General features: G+C 41.9%; 2 long non-coding RNA genes across 6 annotated transcripts; one reads left to right on the top strand and one right to left on the bottom strand.

The window, feature by feature from the left end:
- Window positions 1-4481: 4481 nt before the first annotated feature.
- On the top strand, window positions 4482-23780 carry LOC143498936 (uncharacterized). Of its 5 annotated transcripts, XR_013126008.1 has the most exons (9): window positions 4482-4660; window positions 5076-5167; window positions 5568-5751; window positions 6321-6472; window positions 8036-8147; window positions 12598-12792; window positions 18672-22103; window positions 22202-22312; window positions 22386-23780. It is a non-coding gene; the product is annotated as an uncharacterized LOC143498936 (long non-coding RNA). The 5 variants fall into 5 exon arrangements; XR_013126007.1 differs by having other exon boundaries at window positions 5579-5751; window positions 18672-22312; XR_013126006.1 differs by having other exon boundaries at window positions 6324-6472; window positions 18672-22312.
- LOC143498937 (uncharacterized) lies at window positions 6014-8114 on the bottom strand. The gene is made up of 3 exons (XR_013126010.1): window positions 7706-8114; window positions 7337-7408; window positions 6014-6428 (listed from the first exon to the last, which is right to left on the bottom strand). It is a non-coding gene; the product is annotated as an uncharacterized LOC143498937 (long non-coding RNA).
- Window positions 23781-24401: the final 621 nt, after the last annotated feature.

The following is a 24401-nucleotide window of genomic DNA, read 5'->3' as shown; positions in this document are numbered from 1 at the left end:
AGCTTTATTTTTCAGTACTATGCTTTATCATTCAGCCTACATTTTTAGCCTACCCTACATATTATAATCATGGATGAAAAGGGATCTTTTCTAAGCACAACACATTAAAACAATGGAAAAAAAAACCGTTTGACGGTGAATGTGTTAACAACTGGTTTATTTTAACAGTTGAGTAAATGCAGTTTTATACCTGAAGCAACTCACCACATTAACAATCTATTTTCATAGTGGGAGCTATGAAAAAAATATTTTCGCCTTAATAGTCATACTGCTTTGAAATAAATAAAAAAAAGAAATACAAATAAAAGTTATAGCAGTGCATGGGTAATAAAATTAGACTACATCAGATCAAACTACTAGGCTGGGCCTACTGAAGCTGAGAACATACTGCACAATATTAATTATCTTTAATATGAAACCAGATGAATCTTATTTTTAATGATCTGTATTCATGAGTGCAAACAAATTTCGTGTCATCACACTTTTTTTTCTCTCTCTCTCTCACTGCATTCCTGCAGTCTACTTGCTGCTGCTGGCTCCTGTAACTTGGCATCTTTTTGCCTTCACAAGTGCATCGATATTAGGTGTCAAATCCTGAGTAGCAGCACATTTAACAATGTCATTCAAGTGTTTATTTGTTAACCTTGAGCGCTGCTTTGTTTTATTATTGTTCATTACAGAGAACACCTGTTCACAAAGATAAGTAGTCCCAAACATGGATAGAACTTAGGCTGTTAATTTGGGGTAACCTGGCACGACATATTGATAAATCGTATTCAATTCCACGGACCCAAATTTATCCTTCATAGCAGAATCGCTTCATAGCGGAATTGCATCCTTTGACTGAAGCTTTAACTCGTGTCAGTGCTGCATGCTGTCATTTACTGCCCTCTAGTGACCAGAGAGAGCATTTGATTTGTATTCATTTTTTTTTAAATCACAACTTTTGATAGAAATGAGCTAGAGACTTGCTTCATTTTTTGACATACTCAGAAATTTATGCCGGGCCATATTAAATAATCCAACGGGCCTTGTCCGGCCCGCGGGCCCTATGTTTCACATGCCTGCTGTACATGTTACTCTCATCTTTCTCAGACCATGCCATTCTTCACATCAACTCTGCTCCTGTGTTGCAGCTTCAATCCTCTGGCCCATGCTCAATCACACTTCCAGGGACTTAACATGCACTTCTTCCTCTTCTCACAAAACATACGCACATTCTCATCGTCCCAGCCTATAGTTTTGGATAGCAAGGGGTGCTTCAGTGGGGGCACCTGGGATGTTCACAATTTCTCTCACTGCTGCTGGCTTATGATGGAATGAAACCACACTCCCTGCCTCTACAGGCCCAAAAGCACATTCAACTAATGGGACTGCAGTTCACATGCCCATTGTTGTAACCAGAGGGGCAATTACAGGACTAAAACTTCTTATAGACCTCTGACACTCTTAGCATGGCAACATTGGGCATTTCTCCATCCAAACGCTTTATAATGTGAACTTCTGAAAAATATTAAAAGCAAAAACGTGTATAACCATTAAATCAAATTACTGCCACAATATAATCTAAACTTCATTACACATCACATGGATCAAAGGTAATATTTTTTTATTTTTTTATTTGCCTTTATTTAACCAGGTTAGTCCCTTGAGATACAAGATCCCTTTTACAAGAGAGACCTGGCCAAGAGAGACCGAGCAGCAGCACAAATTACAACATTCAAGATACATTCAAAATCTCACATAAAATTTATTAAAACACGCACACACAGATGATCTGGACCTGACTGATTTTATCAGAGTCTTAAATCTGTTCAAAGAAACAAGGTCCTTGATTTTTATATCAGCCTGTAACCGGTTCCATGTGTATGGAGCAGCAAAACTAAAAGCAGTCTTTCCTAGCTCTGTTCGAGCTCTAGGAACAGCAAGTTGCAAAAACTCACTCGAACGAAGACTGAGCAGACTTTGCCTTCTATTCAGAAGACAACATAAATAATTAGGCAAATTCCCAATTAGTGCTTTGTAAATAAAAACATACCAATGTGCAAAACGTCGTGCCTGCAACAAAGTCCAATTCACTTTTGTGTATAACAAACAATGATGAGTAAGAGGTCGACAGTTTGTTATAAATCGCAAAGCACTATGATACACACTGTCCAGTATGCTCAAACAGTGCACAGGAGCATTCATATACAAAATATCTCCATAATCTAATACAGGCATGAACGTTGCTTCAACTAACTTCTTTTTTACAATAAAAGAAAAACAAGATTTATTTCTATAATAAAAACCTAACAAAAGTCTAAGCTTTTTAATTAGATGTTGAATATAAGGTTTAAAAGATAACTTTATATATATATATATATATATAACCTCACACAGTCAGCAGTTGAATTCCTTGGTTTTCGAACCTCCATTTCTCCAACGGGTCCCGGCTTCACACCCTAAAAGTAGGGACACATTTAGCACTGTTTTAATGGTGGCTACATATGGATGAACATACATGTGACATACAAACTGACATGCTAGGTAACTCGCTGCTCGGTGTCTGTGCAGCTTTGGACTGGGGGTACAGCAGGAATATCTAGCTGAGAATAGTGTGCAGTCTGATAAAGAAGGGCAACCAAATGATTGCACAGGGCACATCCTGCCACACAGGAGCAATGGGTGCTCACCAAAATGACAGGGCTCGAGTGTTTTAACACCATCTAAGGAGAAAAAATATATTAAAATATCTGTTAACATTTTATTGAACAGCAGTAATTGAGCAAAAATAAATAAGTCAGGTAAAGTTTCCCAAATTAGTTGACTGTACACATCCACTTTAATTCACTGAAGGTAGAGAGATAAAATATGTAGGCACATGCAAAAGCTTGGGCACCAAATACCATGTTTTATTGATGCTATAGATTTAGTCAATGTGATTAGTGAAGGGTGTGATTGGAGATGACCACACCTTCAATATTTAATCAGCTTTGCTTATATTATGGCAGTAATCTGATGTAGTGGTTATACACTTCTATACACTTATACATTAAAGGAGTGGTTCCCAAACGTTTTCTGCCGTGCCCCCCATTAATAGATGAGAATAATTTTGCGCCCCCCACTGCGCCCAATATTTTGTTGAGTGAGAACAGGATATTTTGTTTTGCCAGAACAGGAACAACTGTATGTGAAGTCCCTGGAAGTCTTATTCAGCAAAGACCACAGGATTAAGGCTGCTTTTGCTTCTTTAGTTCAGACTGCCATATTTAAATATCTTGCGAAAAAACAGTAATTGTTATGACTGATTAGTGCATGTTTGTACATACATACATACATACATATATACACAAACACTTGTGTGTGTGTGTAACCATTGATCCTACTCTCAAGTCATGTGGCTTTTCACTTTTCCTCATAGACCTATGACAAACTGCCCTCACGCGGACCTCTCCTGTCACCTTGTTTTTCATTGACACTGTGCAGGGGGGAAGATGAATAAAAATAAAAATGTAATGATATGCTACTTACACAGCAGCTTCATAGTTAGCTAGCTAAAACAAACATCTCAATAGTAAGTAATAGCTTGTGGTCTGTCAAGGTAAATTTATTGATACAATCACTAACGTTAACATGGATACAAGGAAGCGTTTGCTAACCATACTTTATTAGATGCAGCACAATATAACTAAAAAAAGATGGCTTAATTGTCAAATTTGATCAAGCCAGTCCAAAGACATTCACAGTTAGCTCGTTAGTTTCCTGTTTACTTCCTAGAAACGTCAGCGGGCGTCATATGCCGACTTGAAGCTGATTGGTTTATGCAAAATAGTAATGCATTGTGGTAGCGAAATCTTATTTTTGCACAGGGAAAAATGGAATAATGTTTGAACAGTTAATGTAAAACTAGAATATATGTAATATAGGACTATTCTGTTTCCTAAAATATATTTAGGTTAATATACTTTTTGGCATACCGTCCTCGAGACATATATGAATTTGCAGCTCTTTATATACTGCACATACCATCTAAATCTGGTTGCCAGATTCGCGGTTTTCACTCCAAATTGGGCTTGTTTGAAACTCCTTCAAAGTTTTTCGTTTTTGGGCTACTTTTCACTTGGCCCACCGCGGGAGTTACAAGTCAACAATAACAATCGATGGCGATATAATACTTAAATAGTCTCAATTTTAACACTCTAACACTTTGGGCTACTTTTGGCTTCTGACGGGCGCATTTTACACTGACTTTGGCCGGGATATTTATGCACGACCTGCCAACCCTGGCCACACTCGCTCGTGTTGACTGCAAGTGCACCAACTTGATCAGTCCACAGAGACAAGCCGGAGCCTTACAAGTGATTGGAAGCTCTTCTAACCAATAGTTTACTTCCTTCTGAAGCTAACCAGCCCTCATTTGCCATGATTGCTCAATTCGCTCTGTGCACGTGACGCTTCCGCATGCGCATATACCGGCAGTATCATTTCCGGTTATCTCGGGCGCGACTGCAGAGACACGTCAACAATGACGTTTTACACGCGCTGTTTGCAGGACCTCCCTCGGGTGACGGTCAACGATGTTCATCGGATCGTCAAGACACACATGCCGCGGCTTCTTCGAGCGAGAAAGAGAAAGATTTAAAGATGTACATATCTAGTTATATTGACAACTACGAAGGTGAGTGTTCCGAGTTAGCGCTAGCACACAGCTAAACGTAAATTAGTTAGCGTTAGCATTGTGCGTGCGCGCGCGCGCGTGTGTGTGTGTGTGTGTGTGTGTGTGTGTGTGTGTGTGTGTGTGTGTGTGTGTGTGTGTGTGTTAGCTAGCTGGTCGTGTCTGAACACTAAACTTCGTAAGAGCTTAAACTCAAGATCAACACAAACCCGGCGGATCCCTGTGTTTAGCCCGGCCATGACTGGGTTAAACAGTTTGTAAACAAAGCGCAACTCGACGGTGTTCGCCGCCGCGTATTTGTTTACAAACACGGAATCCGCGCCGGAGACTGCTGTTTAACCTGTCTCAGGACTGAGTTATCTCACTTCACTATTAAACACATACTGTGATTAAGTCTGTTCTTTTATTTGCATTTTAGTGTGGAACAAAGATCAGGTGACAGGAGAGATGTGTGTGAGGGCGACCTGTTTTAGGTCGATGAAGAAGTCGGAGAAGCCACACAGCTCGAGTGTAGGGTGACAGTGCTTTAGAAGATAAATGCCATGAATGTTGTTTTTAGATTTATGTTTATGGGGATTAAAACATTTTGATGGTGAAAATGTGTGAGTAATGTTTTGAGTAATGTTACCTGGCAATGTGAGTATGACTTAATGTCAGGAAAAGTGAATGTTAAAGGCAAAACCCCCAGAAACTGTATTTGTTCAGATGTTTCCTGATTTACTTTATTGTAAATACTATTGAAGCTGGTAAATTGTTGATGTCAAATGAGAGCCACATTAGGCAACACTGTAGACTATTAGTGACAGTGTATTCTAATTATATAGCCTTTCCTGGCTGATTTTATTTTGTAAACAGTTTTTTTAATTAAATTGCACTTGATACTGTTTCTCATTGTATTTGCTACATTTAGTATTTTTGCAGATTTCTTTAGATGATTCGAGACCTGCTCATGTGTTGCTGGGACAACTTTGTGCAATCATGTGGTGGCATTGCTTTATCAAACTGCACATTATTCACAACTAAGAGTTCCTGCTGTTCCTCCTGTCCTGAGCTGCACAGAGAGTGAGCAGCAATGGCACAAGCCAAGATCTTTGGTAAGTAATAATATTCTAAACTTTGTACATTTGTGTAAAAATGTAGGGTGCTATGAAAAATGTCAATAAACAGAGAATACAGTCATATACTAATTATTTTTAATTACAAAGACATCATCTCGGATATTAAGACTGCAAAATGTAATTGATTTTAAAAATAAAAAGCACATATACCACTGCACTGCTGACAGTGATCCACCACCCATATAATATCTGCTCAGGGGTGGTCTGGGCCATAAATGAGTTGAGTGAAGACAATCAATCTATGCAGAGAAATGGAATGATCTTTAGTTGTTGAACTACAAAGCTGGCCTGAAAAGAATTGTGCCAACTAAAGTGGCCAATAATTATACCTACTCACCATAACGGAAGTACTGTTTTGCATAAACAAACTTTAGTATGCATCATTACAGTAACATACAAATGAATATAAAATACCACAGTATAGGTTGAGTTATTCAACCATGCACATTAGCAGTATGAGTATAAATAAATAGTGATCTCTGTAGATATATCTCTGATCATTAGGATCCTCTGCTCTGTAAGTTATGTTGACTGCTCTTACCTAGAAGCAAAGCAGGGCACACTGCAGCTGAAGCGTCATCATAACTACTACTGACAGATCCAGGGGCAGATGCTCATCACAGGAATGGACTGGTGTGACTTTGTTGTTTTTGCTGAGGAGGACATGTTGGTGCAGCGCATATTGAAAGATGCACAGGTAATTAACACCATTAAACAAAAGGTGGACCATTTCTTTTTTCACATATACATGCCCAGATGTCTATAAACTCAGTTTGTATGTTTGTATATATTGTTGTATTTGTTTAAAATGTTCTTATAACCCTGATAAGGATCTGTAGAATAGAAAAACATTTGAATGTCATTGGCACAGTTCTGATATTTTAAAAAACAACTCAATAGACAAATCACAAGCACTTTGTTTCAAAATAAAATTATTTTCCTTCACTTTGTCATTGTTTTACATTTCGTCAAGCTTAAGTACAAACAAGTGAAACATTTATATTAAATATTAAACATTAAAAGTGAAGCCCATTAGATGTGAAGTAACTATTTACAAAAAGTAAGTGGTCATAGTTCAAACTGCAGGAAGTGTACATGAAAAGTAAACACATGGATAACATGCATATGCACCCTTAAATATTTATCACAGATTTCCAACATTGGTCCTGGAGTACCATTGCCCTGCTGTTTTTCCTTATTTAGTAAACCTACTTCAAATCATGAAAGTCTTAATTGCAGCAGGGAAACATCAGGGGAAATTCAGTAACATTTCTAAAATAATAACAAAAAGCCCTGTACATGAATGTAAAAAGTATTCTTGGGAAAGAGCAAATGTTATCCATTCTGTACTCATACAGCCCTTTCCACCATCCGAGGCCCATTTCTTGACAAGAGGACCATTCTGGTAGCTGGAGAGAAGACATGCCACAGTAACAATTTGATTGATACTTCCTGTGATGGAGAGTGGTATTACAGTGTCAAATAGTTTGTTTTCTTTAATTCGTCTAATCATCCTCTCCACATGTACCCTTAGACGTGCAATATGCTGGGTCTCTCTCACATCATCTTTCAGCATCTGTGTTCTCTTGTGCAGGAAATCAGGCCTCATCAGCTCATCAATTGGTGTTAGCTTCTGGATTGGGCAAAAACAAAGACAAAAGATTAAAATAATATACACAGTCCGGTCACATTATGAACACCCCTAGTAACCATACTGTGAGCGTGGTACTACGAGTGGGTGAATATGGAGGTGGGTTCACTACAGAGAGTGAGGTGAATACAGACATTGGTGTTCCCAATCCAGGTGTTTTAATTGTGTTTTCCAGCAAAGGAGTAAATCACCAATACTAGTAAACGAAAAGAAAAACTGTATAAAAGGAGAACAAACATATAAAAAGTACTCAAGCCCGCAAAGGCTTATAAGCAGTACCTCCAGTAAGCGCTGGCAATCAGCAGCCAGTCTAGCCCCTAAGTTTCTTGGGCTCAACACAATAACATCCAATATCAAACAACCAACATTAACCAACCAACCTCAACCTCCTTAGCCTCTGAGAGGAAGGCCTCTTATACTAGTAGCCCCTCCCCTTAATTAAGCTGGGACACACCACTACTACTAGCAGGGGTTACCTACAAACACAAACATGACATACATACATTACTGCAGTAACACAATATATACATAACATTTTACATTTAGTGCACTACTATGACAAGAATAATAATTAATATGTCCATTTGTTGCATACAACTCCGTCCTCAGGTATTCCAGGAACTGTAACCCCCCTCCCCTCCTTCAGTAGGCCGAGGGCCCTTCGGCCACTATAAGAGGAGGAGCTGGATGGGCCGCCAGTCCCCTGAGAATCCCGGAACAGGTAAATACAACATTATAATCAATCACATGTCTTTTAGAGACTTGGTGATGGGCCAGAGCTGGATGGCTTAATCACCCCTAGCTTTATCATCTTTTATTCTTTATTCTTTATTCTTTGGAATAAAGGCTCACGTATGGGAGCCACTTGTCCCAGTCAGAGCCAGTCTCTGACACAAACTTGCAAAGCATGCACTTCAGGGTCTTATTGAAGCGCTCAACCAAGCCGTCAGTTTTTGGGTGAAAGGGGGTCGTCCTGATGCCTTTTATACCCATTAACGCAAGCATCGTCTTTAAGCTGCTTGGACATAAAGTTTGTTCCCTGATCTGTGAGTATGTCACGTGGTATGCCTACTCTGGATATTAACTGTAGAAGGGCATTAACCAGCTGGCGTGTTTTCACTTTACTTAGTGCAAATGCTGCTGGATAGCGCGTTGCATAGTCAGCAGTTACTAAAATATAGCGTTTGCCGCTCTGACTCTTGGATAGGGGACCTACTACGTCCATGGCGATCCGTGAAAACGGGACGTCAATAACCGGTAAGCTTATCATGGGTACTCTGTCTGTCTGATTTTCTTTTTGGTGCGGTTAGCTGGCACTCTGGACATGCTTTGCAGAATTCTATTATGTCTAACTGCTGACGTGGCCAGTAGAATCGGTTCGCTATTCTGCTCTGAGTTTTAGCGTGTCCGAGGTGACCTGCCCATGGGTCAGAATGCCCTAATTTAAGTACTTCCTGCCTCAAACCTACAGGTACCACAAGTTGTTCTATTTCACCTTTTACTCGGAAAAGAATGTCCCTAATTATTGTGAACTGGATCTCTGTTCCTCTGCCTTTAGGAATAGTGGCTCAAGTGACTTGTCCTGACGTTGTAACTGCGCCACGTTACCAGGCAATGCGTCTACCTCTATATCAGGACCTTCTACTTGTTCCTCTATAGCAGTGCCTCTGATTTTATCTTGCCTTTTTTGTCGTTTGGACTTTTTAAATTTTAGGAGTCTCATTATAGGGTAACTCCCTCAAGAGGGTCTGATTTTCCCCTGCTACACTCTCCTGCTTAGCCTGCAGCCTGGTTACAACCATTACATCAGCTGTTTTCTGCCTATCTGCTAAGAGGTCTATTAAAACGGGTACATCTCTGCCTAAAATCACGGAGTAGGGAGATTGCTGAATTATACCCAGGTTTAACAGATAAGCCTGCCCCTGTACCTCTATGCTTACTTCTGCTGTGGGATATACCTGCTCGTCCCCGTGTATGCACTTTACCCGTAATTTCCCGGTGTGTACTACTTCATTGTTGGGAAAACATTTAGCCGATACCAGCGTCTGACTAGCTCCCGTATCAATGAGCGCTTTGAACTTTCTACTGCCTATTTTTACAGTAATTGTGCTGTCTTTAGTATCATCAACAGTTTTAAAGCTAAACTCTCCTTGGGCTTGTGATAGAAATTCTGAAACCCTTAAATGGTGAGCACAATAAAAGTCAGAAGCAGTTGGGTTAGATAATAAAGTACAATGATTTATTTCAACAAAGCATGGATTAACCCCTGAGATCTCCGTTACAAACACGCCAGGTGTCTGTCACAGAGAGAGCTAATTCCCCATTCCAAACTCTCATCTTTTATACGTTTAATCATCAATACACACGGTGTCCACGAGGTGAACACGAGGTGATCAACCAAATGTGATTGGACAATACATGAAATAATTAACACTGATTTGACAGATGCATATGACGCATGTCCCCTCCACGCTCAGCATCCTCGTGATGTCATGACAGACTGAGTGTCGCCGTAGTCCCTTCCAAGTAGAGATTAGCCGTCTCCAGCGAGGTCAGTTTAGGAACACCAGAGGAACATCAGATTAGGCCTCAGCCGAGGCCAGAGAACACACGCACACACATCTGAGCCCTACTGAAGTCACGAGAATGGCTTCAGTGCCATGATTAACACACGTATATGTAAAAAGATCTAACACCTATATCTAATGTGTTTAATGTATACTAAGAAAGCCTGACATAAATGGAAATCACCAAATTTCCACCACATTTCCGTCCTTTTTGTCCTTTATGGACAAATTACATCGACTACAGACCACTCCAATACAGGCTTTCGATCGTAGTGTCACTTACAGAAAGTACATGGATGGTCAAACAAACTACACCTGATTACAAACAGAATCAACATCAGGTGGTAGATTTGTGGCCTTGACATCCGTCCACATCGTGAGGTCCTCAGGTTTTAGCGCCGTGTCTGCAGCCTGCAAGACACAACTCCTCAGAAGTGACAGCATACAAGGCACACAGAAAACCTTCAACAACAATTGCCATTGTGCTCCATCACCGGATGAGCAAGAGCACAGGGTTCATGGTGGGTGATAGTTGACCATTCTTGACAGCTGTTGTGCTTGGAGTGCGGGTCACGCCCTATCTGCACTTCCACCCACTCAGCTGAGGCGCCTGAACACCCTCCTTTCACTCTACAGAAGCTGGGATGCTTCAGGACTGCTCTTCGTCTGCTCAGGTTCAAGAACCTTCTTGCAATGGCTGGCGTGAATCCATGTTCCAGGTTGTGCTGTGGACCTTAGGTAACGCCTCTTTCACCGCCCTTCGAACTTGTGACAAGAGAGAGGACAGGTTTGCACAATAATTCAACATGGCATCATTGCATCATTACTGTATTTGGCGGCCTGCCAAATAAGATCTCAAACGGACTCGGGCCCGTTCTCTCCCGGAGATCTCAGGGTTAATCCATGCCCCGTTAAAACAAATCACTGCACTCCCTTCTAGGATGTTCACACAGTATCTCACTGACCTCACCGTCAGTACGGCTACTATTACATGCACCCATTTTGCTGCTTCTGCGGAGAGAGACAACTACTCACCCACGCTCTCTCATACCACAAACACTCACACAGAGCGCGACCTTCACTCTCACTGGTTTTATGCAAACTGTGTGCTCGTCAACCCACAGTTGCGTGTGGCCACCTGGTGCTCGACTCCCAGTCGAGGGTGAAACTCCCAATCACTCAGTTACCCTGTCCGGTAACCACCAATGGTGCCACCTGTATAACCCCCCCCCACCCCCGTGGAGTTCGACCGCCAAACCTCTCGACTCTTGTCGAGTTAGATCCCCTGATCCTGACAGTTCCCTATGAACTGCGTCTGGCGTCGCCTGTGTATACACGCACCAGGAGGTCACCAAATTTCCACCACAGGCTGTACGACAAACGACTGGAGCTACTCGATAAATTAGGACAAGCACTAATTTTGTGGCTGGTTTGGTTACAGTTAAAGCACCGTAGTGTTTTATCTGCGGGGCGTCTATCGCTAGCTGCTCTCACATTAATCGCACTCGAGCACCCGTGTGTAGGTGGTCTGCTATATTGTGGCATCGGAATACTACCCCGTCCCCCAGCAAACATACCAAACTCGTTGTGCTGACGCGGTTTGTTGACTTCGTCAAAGCGGAAGTTGCCTTCTGTCTGTCTCGCTGCCACGAATGCCTCTGACATCTCTACCGCTTGGAGAGTTGACCCGGGACTACGCTCAATAATCCACCTCCTGAGCTCTGGCTTGACCATGCGCAGGTACTGTTCCAGCATGATCACGTCGCCAATCTCTTCCTTAGTCTTCTCCTGTGGCGTCATCCACTTCTCGTAGAGACCTTTCAGCCTAGTGTAGAGCTCCCGTGGTGTCTCTGCCTCGAGTATGTCGTTCATCCGGAACCTCTGGCGGTAAGTGTCTTTGTTTATTTTGTATTTTCGCAGGATAACGTCTTTTACTTTGTGGTAGTCGCCGATGTCCGTACCATCCATAGCTACGTAAGCCGCCCTGGCTTTTCCTTCCAGGAGCGGGGCCAGATGTAGCGCCCAACTTCCACTTGGCCAGTTTGCCGTTTGCGCTATGCGTTCGAACATTGTGAGGAAGTGTTCGATGTCATCTGACTCTTTTAGCGTTGGCAGTCTTGGTGTTGGCCACACTGTGTGTGATGAAACTTGCGATGTAGACTGCCGTGTTTCACTTTCATTTGCTTGGTCTGCACTCTCTGCTTGAGTGCGTCGTATAATCCGAGAATGAGCGAAGTCCGTTGTTTCTTCACTCTAGTCTTGTTCGCGTCTCCCTGCAGCCCGGTCCTTGTGGACTTCTTCCTGCAGTAAACCGAACTGGTGCTGCATTGAGCACCATCTTTGCTCCTGTTTTGCTACTTCTTTTTGGAAATAGTCGTCCCTTCCTTTTTGCTCTGTCATAAAGCTCTGGAGCATTGCACACAGCTGTTCTACATCTGCGGGTGGGTCGCCAGACGCAGCTTCGGTGCTAGAGATTAGAAGCGGGTCGTCTTCTTTTTGCTGTGGTTGACTCGTTGCTGGTGGAACTCTTTTTGGCGGCATTCTCCCAGTCTTGTAGCTTGCCTTGCTTTTAGAAGAGTCTGCTAACCTGTTTCTCTTCCGCAGGTGACCCTGCGTGACCCCGCTTTCCGGGGTCTCCCTCTCCCGCCTGCGGGGGCGGGCATGCGAGGGTCACTGGGATGTGCGGCCCTGGGACTCCACAGCTCCTGGGGGGGCCGTGGGTGGGTGGGATTCCCGGGTCTTTCTCTGCCTGCCTCTGGCCTCTGGGGGAATGTTGTCGCGGCTTTCTTACCCTTGCTGGTAAGTACATTCTGTACATTTATCCTATGTTGCACTTTTAGGTTGCACATAAACACACACTCACACATACACATGCATCACAGTCATGTGTGCTATATGTCTTGGGTACACTTTCTGCTCTTCTTTGCAGTGGTCATTTGAGCTGGTTGTTTTTCCTCCTGCCCTTCTGTCTTTTCCCTTTTTATTCTTTCTCTCCCCCTCTTTTCTTGGTCCACCTAACCCCAATAATTATCACTTTGCATATTGTTATCACTATATTATACAGAATTGTTATAATTGTCATTTGAACTGTACATAAGAACAAAGTTGTCCTCCAAAGATTGGGGGGTGGAGGTGGGCCATTAACAAAAAAAAAGACTGTAATCTGTCTCTTTCTCTGTATACTTTATTAACCAGATTTTGTCCTGTTCTACGGTAAATAGCAGCTATTGTTTGGGTGAGCATTGCCAGCACTGTCGTGACCAGAGGTGGGCAGTAACGAAGTACATTTACTTAAGTACTGTACTTAAGTACAGTTCTTGAGTATTTGTACTTTACTTAAGTTGATTTTTTTAAAAATACTTATGACTTTCACTTCACTACAGTTGAATAACAAATACAGTACTTATCACTCCACTACATTTCTGTCCAGCTCTCGTTACTCGTTACTTCCACACACAACTCTCCTCCCCTCCCCCGATAGTATTTTCACAGGTGACAGCCTATCAGCAATCAAGGATGTGTCTGTGAGGTGTAAAATCAAGTTCGGTGTCGCTAGTCGTTCTTTTCCTAAATAACAGCAACATGAGCGGAGACGGCGGTGATGGAGCATGCCAGGGTTGCCAACTTTTCAAGATCGCTTGGAGGGAGATTTGAACCTGGACTTGGTGGCGAGTGTAAATTGTTGATCGGGGGGTGGCGAACGTTACCGGGGCGGTGAAAAATGGACACAAATTAAGTATTATATCGCGATCGCCGGTGGTTGATAGATATAGATCAGAGGTAAATAAACTAGATTTTTTTATCGGCGTGAGATATCGGAACTGTGGCGTGAGAGCGTGTGAAAACGGTCAAATGCGTGTGTCTCACGCTCAATGCGTGAGAGCTGGCAACCCTGGCATGCTCTTTTGCACCCATGGCCGTATCTCGACAAAATGTTCCAGTTTTCTGAACGGATGAATCATTCCTATCGTTTTAAATGCATGCTTTGTTTGCCAAAAACAAACTATATCACTGCATACCAAAATTCACCGTCCCACCTGAGGAAGTATATTACGGTATGCAGCCTAAATGTTTTGTTAAGTGACTATGTAGTCAGAGGAGCTTTGCAGTAAGGCTAGTGAAATGACTTTGCCTGCTCACTCCACTGCTAGGTCTGCTAGGATCACTATAAATGTTAACATTATATTGGCAAGTAATTCAAACTACGGAAACATCAATAAGGGAAACTGTGTGGGTTAATCGAATCTTGTCAAATAATGTTTCCATTCTAATGTCAGTGTAGAATTAATGTCAATAATTCTAATGTGGCTGTGATTTCTAGTTTGAAAAGAGTTTGTTAGCATGTTGGGTGGCATGGAGTTGGTGGGCTTTAGCCATACTGCAAAAGGTTGTAGCAAGGTTAGACTACCAAGATGCCACACTGCTAATTTTACTTTGTCTTTGTTTATATTGACTGTAGCATAATGTTGTATTGGATGACTGAATACCTAACTAGCAAAGAGAGAAAACCGTCATTTTATTATTAACTTTTAATATGGTAACATAATTTGCTTAAACAGGTTAGGCTAGGCTAATCAGTGAATTGTGGTTTTAGAAAATGTTTTTGTTCCTTAAACTAAAGTGTAGGTTAAACTTTTCTGCTACCACTACCTGAATGATGTACATCATTGGAATATGCCTTATTGATTATTATCAAAGACTGTATGAATATTATGCCCAAAGAGGATTTGGTAGGATGTATAATACTTTTAAACTATAAAGTATTTTATACAAATGTGACGGAAGGTGTACTTCTGTCACATTGTTTAATGTGATTTAATACGTATTTTTAAAAGCAAGTACTTCAGTACTTTCACTTAAGTAAGATTTTGAACATGCAACTTTCACTTGTATCGGAGTAGCATTTGACCAGTGGTATCTGTACTTTGACTCAAGTAATGAAATTGAGTACTTCGTCCGCCTCTGGTCGTGACCCTGATGTGGTAGTGGTGTGGTAATGTGGCTTTGTCCACATACTTTCCACTTTACTAGGCATACCTACCATGTGGGTCCACCTTGTAGGTGTAAAGTCAGAGACAATAACTGATCTGTCTGTTCACAGTTTCTAAGTCATCTAGATATTCATCAGTGTTCACAGAGCACTGCACACATTATACCTTTGGCTGTAAATTATTGGTAATTGCAATCCTGGTCCTGTAGACGCCCTGTCCTTTATATTTTAGTGTCTTTGCTGCTCCCAGCACACTTCAAGTTGCAAGGGGTGTTAAAGCAGTGAAAGCACTCAAATGTTCAGGGCATGCACAGGACCAGGTTTGGAGAAACACTGGGTTAGTGGACTTTTTTTTAGCAAGCAGTAAATCTGAGTGTTTAAAAATGTACATTGGATCAAGCTTTATCTGATCCAATCCTGAATAATAGCTGCTCTGTAGTGTTTAAATAGGGTCAATAAAGTATACAAAAAGGTACTGACTACAGTCTGATACTGAAGAACAGGGGTGCTGGATCCTGGTCCTGGAGATCTATCACCCTAAAGTTCACCCATATGATCAGTGCAACTGAGAACATCCACAAAGACTTGATTTACAAGGAGGTGGTCATAATAATCTGACTGGCATGTATAGATTACACATTAAATATGAGAAAGAAAAATAAAAACAGCTGTACTTACAGTGGGTCTTGACAACGCTTCCTCAAGGGCACTCAAGTGGGAGCCTCCACTGGCCTGACCAACACGAAGCATTTTGGATGTTGATGGCTCAATAAGACTCCAGAAGGCCATTAGATGCTCATATGTGGCAAACCTAGTGTGTGGCAAAAATATATATATAACCAACACCGATTCCTAAGTTGATCCTTGCACTCCTCCAGACATGTGTATGTGTTTCCCTACTCCAGTTCTCAACACACCTCTACCATATTGTTCTTACTGATAAACATTGTAAGCGTGTGTTAAGAGCTGGGTGAGGGAGAAAAAACATGCACTTTCAACATGGATAGCAAGGGTGAAATACCTGATTTAAGAAAATGCAAGTATTTGTTAGTACCAAAATAACGACATGAACTGAATTTCAGCCAGTCTTTTCAACATCCAAATAGTGCATTGAATACACCAGGGATATATTTTAGGATTCAAGCAACTGCTGCACGTTCGCCTGCTAAACTTAAAGTACATTAAATGCCTGTAAATAAAACGTATTTTGTATTCTATTTAGTGCACTACACAATGAGTGGGGAGCTATTTGGGTCATGATCTAATCAAACACAGCTACACGGTTACGCGGTTACGTCTTGTGATTATCCGTCTCACCTGTGGCTCGTCTCGTCATCACTTGGGGTTTATGGGGTCTGTCTATTTAATGTACGTTCGCGCAGTGTCCTGTGCTCGTCGTTGTCTGAGTCATACGTTTTCTGTGAGTAGCTGTGTGTTTTACGTGCGCCATCTGCGCAATATATGTACTCATATTAAAGTGACTCTGAGTGCACGGACAGCGAGCTATGTACGGAGGACGAGGGTAGTTCGCCACAGCGTTCTGCCGGGACCGTCAAGGGGAGTAACAGCCCGGGGGTGAGCGCTCCCCCTTACCGCGCCGAGGGGAGCGCGATGGACGGCTCCCGGGGTGGGAGCCCAGCCGCGCCCATGAGCTGGAGCCTGGGCAGTGAGGAGGAAGAGGAGATAGAGGTTACAGACAGCGCTCCCACTGCCAGGTTAGGAAGGCTCACACCCGGTGGAGGGTTCGCGCTGCACCCGGTGGAGGGTTTGCGGCGAGGGCAGGAGGAGGACCGCCCACTGCAGCGCCTGCAGCTCCCGCTCCCAACGTAAAACACACAGCTACTCACAGAAAACGTATGACTCAGACAACGACGAGCACAGGACACTGCGCGAACGTACATTAAATAGACAGACCCCATAAACCCCAAGTGATGACGAGACGAGCCACAGGTGAGTAGGATAATCACAAGACGTAACCGCGTAACCGTGTAGCTGTGTTTGATTAGATCATGACCCAAATAGCTCCCCACTCATTGTGTAGTGCACTAAATAGAATACAAAATACGTTTTATTTACAGGCAGTAAATTTAAAGTATTTAATGTACTTTAAGTTTAGCAGGCGAACGTGCAGCAGTTGCTTGAATCCTAAAATATATCCCTGGTGTATTCAATGCACTATTTGGATGTTGAAAAGACTGGCTAAAATTCAGTTCATGTCGTTATTTTGGTAGTAACAAATATTTGCATTTTCTTAAATCAGGTATTTCACCCTTGCTATCCATGTTGACAGTGCATGTTTTTTCTCCCTCACCCAGCTCTTAACACACGCTTACAATGTTTATCAGTAAGAACAATATGGTAGAGGTGTGTTGAGAACTGGAGTAGGGAAACACATGCACATGTTCCCGCTCCCGATGTGGGTTCGGGGCACTGGGTCCTGTTGGCACCCCGGGACGGGTAGTGCCCTTGGTGGGGGAGTCTGTCACATTGAGTTCCCCGGCCCCTCCCTTTGGGCGTGTGTTTACGTCGTCTGCGTCTGTGTATCTCCGTGGGTGCGGTTACGTCGTGTGATTATCCGTCTCACCTGTGGCTCGTCTCATCATCACGTGGGGTTTATGGGGTCTGTATTTAATGTGCGTTCGCAGTGTCCTGTGCTCGTCGTTGTCTGAGTCTATGTGTGTGAACACGTTGTTTACGTTCTACGTGCGCTGTCTGCACTATATGTGTAATAATAAATACGTGACGTGTGGAAGAAAAGCAAGGACTCCTGTCTCGTCTGGCGCCTCGCCCCACGGTCACAGTCATGTCAATTTATCTAATTATGTATTTGTGGAAAACTGAATTGTGTAAGCTCTTTTCTGCTACTTCAAGGTAAAAAAAAATCTGACAAATTTTGTCATAAATTTCAGATTCAAACTCATTATTTTCTCTATCATAATTTCATAATTATTAATTTCACCCACATTTAGCCATGTAGTGCTCAAAGATGCTCCTCCACACTGATGCCATCTCATATTATACTTGAACATATATAAGAGGTATTGCACTTAAAGAATTTATGAAAACTACAGCTGTAACGGGGAGAGTTGACAAAGAGATAAACTCATAAATTTGACTTCCAATATCAGAATTGTGACTGTTATCGTAACTAAAACATCAAAGTTATTTATTTAAAACTTTTTACCATAATTATGATTGAATATCAAAAACATGACATGCATGTGTTATTTAGTTTAGTTGAAAATTTTCCAGACTGCTTATAAATGTATCTCTTGGGAGAATAGTTTTACATAATAGATAAGTAATATAGATCAATGGGCTGACCTGGATGCCCCCCCCCACCACCATGGGTCGGTAGCAAAGCCCCAGCGCCATGCACCCCGGAAACCACCCACCACCCGGCAGGGCCCCCCTCCCGCCGAGGAGCCCCGAGCCGCTCCGGACCACAACCGCCCAGGGGAGCGGGCCAACCACCCCCACGCCGGAGCACCAAGACAGATTACAGTCTGATTATTGTATAACTACAAAGTGCTATATGATCTGATCCTATATAACCTAATTAACTGAAAACATCCACAAAGAGTACGGTTACAAGGGCTGTTTATAATGTGACCGGACTGTGTATATTATTTTAATCTTTTAAAAATATAATTTGTGTATGTTTTCTCTTTGTTTTTGCCCAATCCAGAAGCTAACACCAATTGAAGAGCTGTTCCTCTTTCTGATGTACTTGTCGGTTGGCCTAAAACAGAGGGATCTTGGGCACAGATTTTTTATTCACCGCACCACTGTGAGCCGGATCATCATTACGTGGGCCAACTTCTTTACACCCTTTACAGGCCTTTACACCCTGCTGGGATCCATGTGAATCTGGATGCCACCCGAAGTCATAAAGGCTCACCTGCCCAAGGAGTTCTCAAGGTACACAGACACACAGGTAGTGATTGACTGCACAGAGCTTCGCTGCCAGACTCCATCATCTTTACTGCTGCAAAGTGAAGTATTTTCAACATACAAGTCCCACTGCACTTTCAAAGGTATGTTGGGGATGGCACCACATGGAGCTGTGACATTTGTATCAGCACTTTACCAGGGGTCTATCAGTGACAAGGAAATCTTCAGGCAGTCAGGCATCACATCTCTACTGACACCTGACATGGCCATTATGGTAGACAAGGGATTCCTTGTTGATGACCTGGTTCCTTGTAAAGTAGCGGCGTCCTTCATAGGAAAGACAAAAGCCCTGATTACTGGAGAAACCGCCCAAAATGCTCCCACTGGTCAGTGGCCGTGCTCAGTGTGCAATACTGGTGTTGGCAGCAACTCGATTCTATGCCATCATTGTAAAAAATGGTGTCATAAAAAGTGCTCGAAGATAACTGGTGCATTGTCTTCAATAGCCGCAGCAAACTTTGTTTGCCCAACTTGTCAGAATCCTAACCAGCCTGTAAAGCAAACACAACTATTGGACAAGCTAGGGATTGAACATGTAACGACATTTCAATACCTGGGGGACATGATTAATACTGCCGGAACTGCTGATGCGGCAGTTCGTACTCGCATTCGAGCCGCTTGGAGCAAATGGAGACCCCTTGCTTCTATATTCACTCGACGCGATATTCCTTTACAGCTGCGAACAAAACTGTACAGCTCAGTGATGAGGCCTGTATTGCTGTATGATGCAGAAACATGGCCCATGACCAAAAGACTTGAACAGCAACTACACAGAACTGACATGAAAATGCTGCGATGGTTACAACGTGTAAACCTTGCTGATCACATTGAGTCCACTGAGATACTACATCGTAGTGAGCTAGGTGGAATAAGTGAAGCACTGCAAAAGCATCGGTTGCGCTGGTTTGGTCATGTAAAACCCAGTGAAAATACTGCAATAAAAACCATTATGAACCTAGAAGTTGACGGGAAACGACCAAAAGGACGCCCAAGGACAACATGGTTGACAACTATTCGAGGAGACCTGAAAACTACTGGGCTAAAGGAAGCTGATGCTTTGGATAGAGTGAGCTGGCGACATAAACTACGCGTCCAACCTTCGCTAGGGGACAACGGACGTTAAAACGACGATGAAAGTACACAGGCCTGCTTTCCTGCACAAGAGAACACAGATGCTGGAAGATGATGTGAGAGAGACCCAGCATATTGCATGTCTAAGGGTACATGTGGAGAGGATGATTAGACAAATGAAAGAAAACAAACTATTTGACACTGTAATACCACTCTCCATCACAGGAAGTATCAATCAAATTGTTTACTGTGGCATGTCTTCTCTCCAGCTACCAGAATGGTCCTCTTGTCAAGAAATGGGCCTCGGATGGTGGAAAGGGCTGTATGAGTACAGAATATATAACATTTGCTCTTTCCCAAGAATACTTTTTACATTCATGTACAGGGCTTTTTGTTATTATTTTAGAAATGTTACAGAATTTCCCCTGATGTTTCCCTGCTGCAATTAAGGCTTTCATGATTTGAGGTAGGTTTACTAAATAAGGAAAAACAGCAGGGCAATGGTACTCCAGGGGGGTATTCCACGAAGCGAGCTAACTCAGAAAGCCGGGCTTTTAAAGACAAGCCTGGCTCATTTTGCTCAAATTCGGTTCCACAAAAGAGGCTAGACTTGAGCCTCGCTCAGTTACTACAGCAACATATACGTTTGAACTAACCTGCTCCGTACCAGGCTAGAGTTGAGGCTTAGCTTAGCCGGACCGCTTCTATTGGCTGAGCAGCGTGATGTCAGTCTCGCCATCCGGGAAACTGAATTGAGGAACAAGGTTCCGCTGCAGTTCTATCCATTAAATGGCTGTGGATGTAGCATATATTATAACATCTTTATACATTTAATTGAGTACTGTAATTATTAGTTTGGAATGATTGCAGGTTATTATTATCAAATTTTAATAATTATATTTCAAAATGCAATTTATATTTCGATCTTAAGAGTACATATTCAATGTTATTCAGTGAGGTTTCTGCACATTTTAATGTATTGGTTTAATCTTCACAAATTCAGGTCAGTATAAAATGGAATACAGTGTCTAATCGCAGTTATGGTGCAGAAACATACATTAGCATAAACTCTATATCACAAAAAATACAATTCTTTGTACCTGAGTATTAATAATTATTAATACTGAGTAATTTAGGTGAAGATACTTTTAGGTATATATTTATCCCCATACTTCCTCTTTTGTGTTCAAATTACAAGCAAATCATATCACTTTGCAATTTACATATGTTCAGTATAAATAATGTAAATGTGTGGTTAACTTAATGGTGCAAAAAGGAAATGGATACAGACAACTACCTTACCAAGATTTTCATACAGGTGATACAAATAATCCAAAATGTAAGCTATAAAAAGAGCAGCTAACAGTGAAGGCTGAAGGCTGATTGACCACGGCATGCCCATTTGTAGAGAATCCAGTAGATGAGGGAGCGTGTGTAGTGCACAGAGCATTCATGCTACCAGCTCCAAGGTCATTCCAGGACAGGACAGATCCACTGGGCTTTCCGGATGACTACTTATTTGAGCACTACAGGTCAGGGGCGCAGATGGCACTGGGGACGGGGGGGGGACATGTCCCCTCCAGATTTATATTGACCCCATCCGAAATCTAGCATCTACAAGCATAAACGTATATATTGTACAGCTTGGTCCCCCTCACTTCAGAATTTCCATCTGCGCCGATGCTACAGGTTCAGAAGACACAGTATTATATATCTTTGTAAATTACCGGGGCCATATATTGAGAAGACCACTAGACGTAGTAAAGCTCTTACCAAACCCCAAACAGTCTGTATCGCTTTGTGCTTCTTTGCCAGTCGTGCATTTCTGTACAGCTTTGGGGATGAGTAACTTGGAGTTAAATTTATATGACTTTAACAGACGCTCTTATCCAGAGCACTTACCAAAGTGCTTTGTATTCATCTTAATCAACTATTTCATGCTAAATTCCTTCAATTCAAAATGCATTGAATTGTCTAGGATTTCCAAATGTCATTGGTGCTATAGACTGTACTCACATCTGGATAAAGGCTCCATCTGTACCCATGGAGGCAGACTATGTGAACCAAAAAATTATTTCACAGCATCAATGTACAGGTACATGCAAGTTTTGCCTACCCAACAGAAAATGTAAAGCATGTCAGTTCATGGGTTTGAATAACTTTCACCCTTTGTCACTTTTGCCATTGTTCTAGATGGTTTGCACCAGCCAATTTCTATTCTCCAACATTGAGGTAAAATGGCCCGGCTCGGTGCACGATTCCAGGATATTTTGTGCCTCCTCACTGGCACAGAGGTTTGCTAAGGTAAGAATACTCCAACCACACAAAATAGTGCAGATTTGGCCTCAGTGTTTAACTCTACTCCTTATAATCGTAGGTGCTTTTCCTGGCTTACTGCTTGGGGATAGGGGTTACCCCTGCCAACCTTTTCTTCTTACCCCATATGCAGACCCTACAACAGATGCAGAGAGGAGGTTCAATCATGCACATTCAAAGACAAGGGCATGCAGTGAGATGGCATTTGGACAGTTAAAGAGCAGATTTAACTGCTTGCGCCATCTCAGAGTGACTCCTGAGAGAGCCTGTGATATTAAAGCAGCCTGTGCAGTTTTGCACAATGTGGCAATACTGCAAAAAGAAGTAATGCCAAGAGTGCAGTTGGAGCAATGGGAAGACGACATTTTAATTGCAGACCACATGGATGGTAGAGCTGTGAGGGACATGTATGCAAACACTTACTTTAGTTAAGGGAATATTTTGTTTGCATTTGTTCATTAACACTATTAACATAAAACAAGAGGCGTTTTTTTTGGAAAGAGAAATGTATTAATTGTCTTGCTGAGCCTGTGGACAGAAGAAACAAAGAACAAAAATGTAAAATCTGAGAAACAACTGAACCTACCTTTAACATAAGGCTGTGTATCATGAAGACAGACAAGATCAGATGATGTTCCTCCTTCGATTCCCACAATGATGGGGCGTCCGCTGTTTTGCTCTAAAGCAAGGTCTTCTGCAGGAGTGAGGGCTGCTACAGGAGGCCCACCACCAGCAGCAGCAGTAGCAGTTTTCTTTCTGGTTGCTAAAATATTTTATACAGTTGCCACGTTCTCCTAACCCCGCTCATGTTACTTCTACATCAGGAAATTATTAACATTATTAATTTACTATAACACTTTTAAAATGCCAATGAATGGATTAAATTATATGCTCACGCATTTAATCTGTCTGCAATATTGTGCCAGGCAGCTTCTCTGGCTTTATTAATACAGGACGTGTTGCCTTTCTTCATAATAACGTCTTTATATTCCTCATAAAGACGTATGAGTAGCTCCTGTTCAGCAGAAGAAAAAAAAGCTGCTCGTTCTTTCAGCTCTTTCGACATTTTCTTGCCTTTTCGAATATCGATTAGTGAGGCTGTGTAAATACTGTGTGCACGCGCATGATCGCCGATTACAAAAGCCGGGCTTGAATTAGCGGGAACAGGTTGAGTCTGGATTTCGTTAGTGGAACGGAACTAGACGGAAGTGAACTGTTTGGCTAACTCAAGCGAGGCTCACTCTAATAAGCGCCGCTTTCATAAGCTCGCTTCGTGGAATAGCCCCCAGGACCAATGTTGCAAATCTGTGGTAAATATTTAAGGGTGCATATGCATGTTATCCATGTGTTTACTTTTCATGTACACATCTAATGGGCTTCACTTTTAATGTTTAATATTTAATATAAATGTTTCACTTGTTTGTACTTAAGCTTGACGAAATGTAAAACAATGACAAAGTGAAGGAAAATAAATAATTTTATTTTGAAACAAAGTGCTTGTGATTTGTCTATTGAGTTGTTTTTTTTTTTAATATCAGAACTGTGCCAATGACATTCAAATGTTTTTCTATTCTACAGATCCTTATCAGGGTTATAAGAACATTTTAAACAAATACAACAATATATACAAACATACAAACTGAGTTTATAGATATCTGGGCATGTATATGTGAAAAAAGAAATGGTCCACCTTTTGTTTAATGGTGTTAATTACCTGTGCATCTTTCAATATGCGCTGCACCAACATGTCCTCCTCAGCAAAAACAACAAAGTCACACCAGTCCATTCCTGTGATGAGCATCTGCCCCTGGATCTGTCAGTAGTAGTTATGATGACGCTTCAGCTGCAGTGTGCCCTGCTTTGCTTCTAGGTAAGAGCAGTCAACATAACTTACAGAGCAGAGGATCCTAATGATCAGAGATATATCTACAGAGATCACTATTTATTTATACTCATACTGCTAATGTGCATGGTTGAATAACTCAATCTATACTGTGGTATTTTATATTCATTTGTATGTTACTGTAATGATGCATACTAAAGTTTGTTTATGCAAAACAGTACTTCCGTTATGGTG

Source organism: Brachyhypopomus gauderio, unplaced genomic scaffold (assembly GCF_052324685.1).
Source record: "Brachyhypopomus gauderio isolate BG-103 unplaced genomic scaffold, BGAUD_0.2 sc125, whole genome shotgun sequence".
Taxonomy (NCBI): domain Eukaryota; kingdom Metazoa; phylum Chordata; class Actinopteri; order Gymnotiformes; family Hypopomidae; genus Brachyhypopomus; species Brachyhypopomus gauderio.
Note: the sequence above shows the minus strand (reverse complement) of the source record. Positions and strands in the feature narration are given on the sequence as shown.